The sequence below is a fragment of the Dermochelys coriacea genome, chromosome 9 (genome assembly GCF_009764565.3).
Source record: "Dermochelys coriacea isolate rDerCor1 chromosome 9, rDerCor1.pri.v4, whole genome shotgun sequence".
NCBI lineage: Eukaryota > Metazoa > Chordata > Testudines > Dermochelyidae > Dermochelys > Dermochelys coriacea.
This window is the reverse complement of record NC_050076.1, coordinates 11361027-11367882: the sequence shown is the minus strand read 5'-3', so window position 1 is coordinate 11367882 and position 6856 is coordinate 11361027. Positions and strand designations below refer to the sequence as shown.

The 6856-nt window shown below is 41.5% G+C and overlaps 1 long non-coding RNA gene across 1 annotated transcript; it reads left to right on the top strand.

Moving 5' to 3' along the window:
- The first annotated feature begins 492 nt into the window (after positions 1–492).
- On the top strand, positions 493–2368 carry LOC122455949. Its single transcript, XR_006274490.1, has 3 exons — positions 493–622; positions 952–1187; positions 1963–2368. It is a non-coding gene; the product is annotated as an uncharacterized LOC122455949 (long non-coding RNA).
- Positions 2369–6856: the final 4488 nt, after the last annotated feature.

Below are 6856 nucleotides of genomic sequence, written 5' to 3'. Positions count from 1 at the left end.
GAGCTGGGCCTTTAAGGGATTCGTATCCCAGTTCTGACCTTCCCCGATTCTCCTCAGTTCTGTTGATTGTGAGACTGAGGGAGCAAGTGAGTGGGAGTAAGCCTGTTGGGAAATATGAGGCAGCCTGTTCTGAGTACTGGGGAGAGTTGGCAGGAGGGGTGGGAGGTTTTCCAGGAACAAGGAAAGGAGGGCACAGAGGACCAGAGAGGAGGCCTAGCCATGGGCTACAGGAGAACCCGAGGGGGTGGAGTATTTGTGTGCTGAGGAGCCAGAGAAGACCTGACCAACAATAGGCACTTTAAGAAGTGATCTTGGGGAGCAAGTGGACTGAGGTTTAGAGCAGGCTGCTGCCTGTAACTTAGAGTCACGGGGCTGGTGCCTGTAATAGTAATATGGAGACCCCTCCACTAAAGGGGTAAGGGCTATTGAGCCTGGGGTTGAATGGATGGGACTTCCTTGTTTATGTTTTGTTTCTGATTTTGCCCAGGGAGAGGAGGATTCTTGCTTGGCTGACAGGGTCGAGTCACCCAACTTGCTAAAGTCTCAAATGGGCTGATGTGACGAAGTCGGAGCTGACGGTTATGAGAGAGTGGGGGAAGGCAGATATATCAGCCCTAGAATGGTAAAGGCCCTTTACCCAATGAGCTGAAAAGAGTTTACCTCAGGTTAACTAGGGACATCGGAGTCCAATTAAGGGCCACTGGTGTCCTTTATAAAACCCTCTTCTGGTGAGAGAGAAAAAAGAGGGATGAGAAATAAGCTGCAGGAGGGAGAAAAGGCTTCTCCTGGGTAGAAGGCTGCTCTCCTCTGTATAAGGGAAACAACCCAGTTAACTGCTGTTTGTGGAAGAACTGGCAACCAGAAGCCAGCGTAAGAAGGCAAAACCCTGGAGAGGGGGCAGGGAGAGGTATTTATTTTTGTGTTATGAGTTTGGTTTTTGGGTGTCTTAAGAGAACTACTTGGGCCTACTCTGCGGCCCAGTGAAAAATAAACCAGAGTGCAGAATTAAAACCCTCTGGAGTAGGACTGATTTACTCCCCAGCAGAGGGAGAAATGCTGAAGCTGAGGGGGTGAAGGAGGGTGCCTCGCCATGCATCCCATTGGTCGAGAGAATGCTGACCTCTGATGGGAAACTGAGCTACAGAGAAAAGGAGAATTGAGACACGGAAGAACTGACACTGGACTGGGTAAGTGAACTTATTATGACAGGTTTCAGAGTAGCAGCCGTGTTAGTCTGTATTTGCAAAAAGAAAAGGAGGACTTGTGGCACCTTAGAGACTAACAAATTTATTTGAGCATAAGCTTTCGTGAGCTACAGCTCACTTCATTGGATGAACCTATTATGGGCCTAATCAAAGGTCCAGATATGAATACATGGGGAGCTTTGAGGACATTCTGTTCCTGTATTGCTCTGGTACCATCCTCATCGCTGGGGTAGCACCCAATTCCAATCTGAAGTTTGGTGCTAAAACTCTAGTTAAAATGAAAGCCAGTTGGTTCTGTCTTTTTGGGTTTGTGTGCATTCAACTAATGGGGCTTCATTATTATTTTCCCCATTTTCCTTCAGGGTTTTCTTTGTTATTCAGGATTTTAGGGACCCTAAGGTTTAGGAATTTGGGGCCTATAGGGATCCTGTGTTTGTTCCCCAAACAGTATAAAAATGTGGTGGTGCTTTCTGAAAACAAACTCATGAGAGGGGTTTGTGCATGTAAAGTTGAAGGGAGTTTAGTATGTAACTCAAGAGAAAGGTAGTTGTTGATGAGAACAAAACTGCCATGTACAATCATGAGAAAAGACTTTTAGAAGGGTGAATGTCAATAGTGGAAAGATCTTGCCTCTACCATGTGCTAAATACAAGGATAAAACAGAGTACTAATAATACTACTCAAAAGCAGTATCTGATCGGAGAAGTCGGAGCATATCTCTGCATTGAAAAATAATTGTCACTATTTTAACTTCAAGCTGCAAGAACAATAGGAGCCATATGGCATCATGAACAATGGGAGAAAAAGAAGAGTTCAACTATGAAAGCCAGAAAAGAGAAGTGAAGATGAACCAGAGCCAAATGCAAGATTGTGTAACAGCCACATAAGAGCACAGCTGACTTGTGAGCACAACTGAAAATAGCTGATAAAATAGCCCAGAAAACTAAACAAAATCAGAAAAGAATGAGACTAATCATGGATCTTAGCAATAGAAATGTCCTACTGGCTCCCCAAGTCCACTGCTCCATGCAGTGTGTAAGGTGGGACATTTTCAAGAGTTTCAAGATGATTTTGAAGCCTACATCTCAAATCTGTTTTGTAAATGTGACTTGAGCATTCTTGAAAATGTTACCCCAATAAACTTTCTCTTGATTTTCAAGAAAGACAAAGGAATGCAGATTTATCCATAAGAATTGCCATCATGTATTAGACCAGACCTCTATCTACTCCAATATCTGACAAGTCAGTACCAGATGCTTCAGGGAGAGGTGGAAGAAACCCTATAGTGGATAACTAAGGAATAACCTGCCCATAGGGAAACTTGTTCCTGATCCCCTCAATTAGGGATGATCTTATGCGTGAAGCATGAGGATTTATAGACACAAAGATTTGAAGGACAGAAGGCACCATTATGATATTCAAGTCTGGCCTCCTGCACAACAGAAGCCATAGAATTTTCAAGCCCATAACTTCTTGTTGAGATAGAGGATAATCTCTCAATGTCAAATCTCTGTTTCAAGAGAGAGAATCCACTAAAGCCTATTTTATAGCCCATTATCTACTACTTGTTCATTTGTTACTAAAAATATTCTGTATGAAAGATACTATATCACAAGGAGATGTAACACATCCTATTTGTAAAGGTGTGACAATGTAACACCCTTGTGCATAACAAAAATTACTATAGGCCCCACTTGCAAATATCATGGATTCTATTAACAATAGACATGGAAAATCTGATTCGTAGCATAATGGATTTGGGCAGTTTGAGGCCACCACCTACTGGCTGGGTGGAAGGTGTTTGGCTTCGTGGGAGTGATTAGAGATCTCAGTAAAAATCGCTGGCAGGTAGATAAAAAAGCACCAATTATATTCATTTTTGTTGTGCAAACCAGTGCGCAAGAGGGTGAGATAAGGCTCACCATTGGTTTCTATGCTTCATGCTATCTCTGGGTGCACAGAGGTTTGGGATCAGCATGGAAATCCTATCCAGGAGCAAAAGACACCCCATGACTTGCTCTAATATCGGCGCAATTTGGTTTGCAGTGGTGCCAGTAACAAAGGCCAAGCAAAGTAGGTGCAGGACAGAAAGTGAAGCAGTAGGGCTAATTGGAAAATTTGGCTCAGATGGTTTTATTACCTGTAACTTATAGATGAGACTCTTCAGTATCAGCTAGACTCAGCCACTGTAGTGCAAAAGCCTTGTCAGCATTGCTAATGATAAAATACTGAATAAAACTTTAAAGCCCATGCTATTTGAAACATGACTGACTCTTAACCAATTGTCTCTCCTCATTTTAACTGAACCTGCCATGAACTGCTGTCAACAATGATATTACAGGCAAGACAGGAACTGCTGTCTCCTAAACTCTCTCATTTCTAATAGGTTATATAAACAATGTTGAATCAAATTTTTCTGGGGTGCTTTCCACTTCATGGTAGATATGCAAGTCATAGCTAATTACCTTTCTCTTCTGAATTCATGATATATTTACATAATGTCACTGACTTCTCATGTGAGTGAATACACACAAGCCTAAGAACTTCCAGGATCTAACCCATAAAGTGGGTGGGACTATGACTCGAAAGACTTGGGCGTGGGGAGGGTCAGGAAGACTTTCAAAATAGTTTAGCACTCAACAGCTCCTATTCTTGGGGACAGAAATGTAACCTTGCCCTTATAGCAATCCCAAGTCACTTGAGTTTCTATATAACCCTGAGCAAGTCACTTAACTTGTCTGATCCCTAGTTTCCTTTTTGGTCAAATGGGGATAATACTTGACGTCCTACATAATAGGGTGTTCTGAGACTTACTAACTTAGACTTCATTTCAATGGGACTATTAATGCTTAAAATTAGGCACATGCTGAAATACCTTTCTGAATGTGGGCCATGATGATCACTGAGATCCTCAGAAGGCCTGCAGTATGTATAATGCTAAGGTTTATTATTCTAATTCCTCCACACCCTATTTCTGGTTAGCATTACCATATTGCTGAGATGAGCAAGAATTGTCCACAGGTGCAAAGTGAAACTAGGGTTACTAAAGCAGTAAGTCACCATATGTTAAATACACTTTTAATATTTTTTTATATGCAAAAACCTTACAGGAGTAAGAGAGTGACTCTATACTACATATGCATACGTATCTCCTTAATGTGTGCAAATTACTGTGCCTAATGTTATTTTTAAAGACAATCTTACAAAAAAAAGTAAAACAAAATGAAAACATAATTACATTAAAACTACCCTGTTCCAGGCTCATTTACAGGAAAAAGAATTTAAAATAAATGGAGGCACAAAAGAGCCTGAAGCATCAGCAAAACTTTTCATGATAACAACCAAATATTCCAACTGTTTGAGTTATAAACTCAAATTCTGAAGCAAATCAATGAGCATTGACAAAAATCTCTCCTAACAAGGTTGGAATGTCTATTACTGAGCTCTGTTATCTTCCTAAGGTTCCAATCCTGCACTCACTGAAGTCACCAAGAGATTTACTAGTGACTTCATTAGGAACAAGATCAAATCTCAAGAGTGTAATTTGGAAATGTATTAGCTTCTCCAGTGTCTAATACAAGTTCAAATGAGCTGCATCAGGTTATGGAATGAAAAATCTGTACTTGCTTTCGTCTCCTGCTACCTATGAGAAACTATAAAAATACAGGAACATTTCTCTCCCCCTTTAGAAAAACCACACATGGTTTCCAAGAAATACAAATGTGAAGAGATAATGCATTTCGAGTAGCCCAGGGAGCTAAGTTAGACAATCAGTTAAGCTCTCTCTGGTGCTGGCTAGTTGTTTGTTATTTTTAGCAGGTAGATGTACTGTAGATTGGCCACTGCTGAGATAACACAGCTTCAGCTCTGTGCCACAGTTTACCTTTTTCCTTTTATGCAATATCTCCATGTATACAGCTCAAGTTTTCTCTGGCTTTTTCCTATTATAAATCCTGACTTTTATGGCATTTGATATGTTGACTATCTGAAATATTTTTTTAAAGAGCCTGATCTCCCATCTGCATTAGGCACTTCCTTCTTGTCCCTGTCTGCAGTGCCCTCCACAATGTAGCTCCCACTTACCTGTCTGCTGTCTTCCATTTCAATCATCTCACTCTCTTTGCTTTGTCCAAGCTAGATAGCCAACCACCTCCTTCTGCTCTTGTCTCTGTACCTTCTTTCATACTGACCCAGTGGCTGGAACCCCCTGCTGACCCTATCATGCTTCCAAGCCCCTTTTCCTTCATGTCCCAGCATAAAGCATGCTTCTGCCATGTGGCCTGTAATCTTCCCCTCCAAGAAACTGTATCTTGAATAAAGTCTGTGTAACCTTCATGACATAGGGCCTGATTCAGTGGCATACACCTGGTGAGGTCATTCGGTGATGTCCACAATCAGCTGGAATCTGTGTTCACAATGCTTCCATGTGCTGTGCAAACATCCTGTGAAGTCTAAGAGCGAAGGGGCCTGATTTCCCACTGCCTGGCACCTTTAGGTAGTCTGGGATGTATTAGCAGGAGTGTTGTAAGCAAGAGACAAGAAGTAATTCTTCCACTCTACTCCGTGCTGATTAGGCCTCAGCTGGAGTATTGTGTCCAGTTCTGGGCGCCACATTTCAGGAAAGATGTGGACAAATTGGAGAGAGTCTAGAGAAGAGCGACAAAAATGATTAAAGGTCTAGAAAACAAGACCTATAAGGGAAGACTGAAAAAATTGGGTTTCTTTAGTTTGGAAAAGAGAAGACTGAGGGGGACATGATAACAATTTTCAAGTATGTAAAAGGTTGTTACAAGGAGAAAGGACAAAAATTGTTTTTCTTAATCTCTGAGGATAGGACAAGAAGCAATTGGCTTTAAATTGCAGCAAGGGAGGTTTAGGTTGGACATTAGGAAAAACTTCCTAACTCAGGGTGGTTAAGCACTGGAATAAATTGCCTTGGGAGGTTGTGGAATCTCCATCATTGAAGATTTTTAAGAGCAGGTTAGACAAACACCTGTCAGGAATGGTCTAGGTAATACTTAGTCCTGCTGTGAGTGCAGGGGTCTGGACAAGATGACCCCTCGAGGTCCCTTCCAGACCTATGATTCTATGATTCACCCCTGAGGAAAGTGTCTAAAACTCAACCAAATCAGCATGGTAGCATTTCATATCCACTCTACACAGGTGTAAATGAATTCACAGGGTGCAAGGCAGTGAAAAATTAGGCCCTTGGAGTGAAGACTTGGTAATGGTATACATTACACAAGTATATAAACTGATTTTTTAAATTTATATATGAAAAGAAGTGGATCCTCAGGAGACTGCTAATGGAAAATAAAGCTTTTCACCATCTATGATTCAGTTTTGGCACAAGTTAATAGTGGCCAAGATTCATTATAATCTGACCACTGACTAATGAGAAATGTCTTAGTCCAGTTGTTTGGAATGTTCACATCTTCTCTTGGGATCCAATTCAGCAAAGTGCTTAAGCACTTTTAAGCACATGATTCATCCCATTGAAGTTGGCACAAAAGAATGCAGATATATGGGGCTCAACCTGGCAAGGTTCTGAGCACTCTGTTCCCAGTCTTGCAAGCAAGTGCTTAATTTGGACTTCAGTGGGACTACTCACATGCTTAAAATTAAGCACCCATGTAAGCATATTGCTCAGT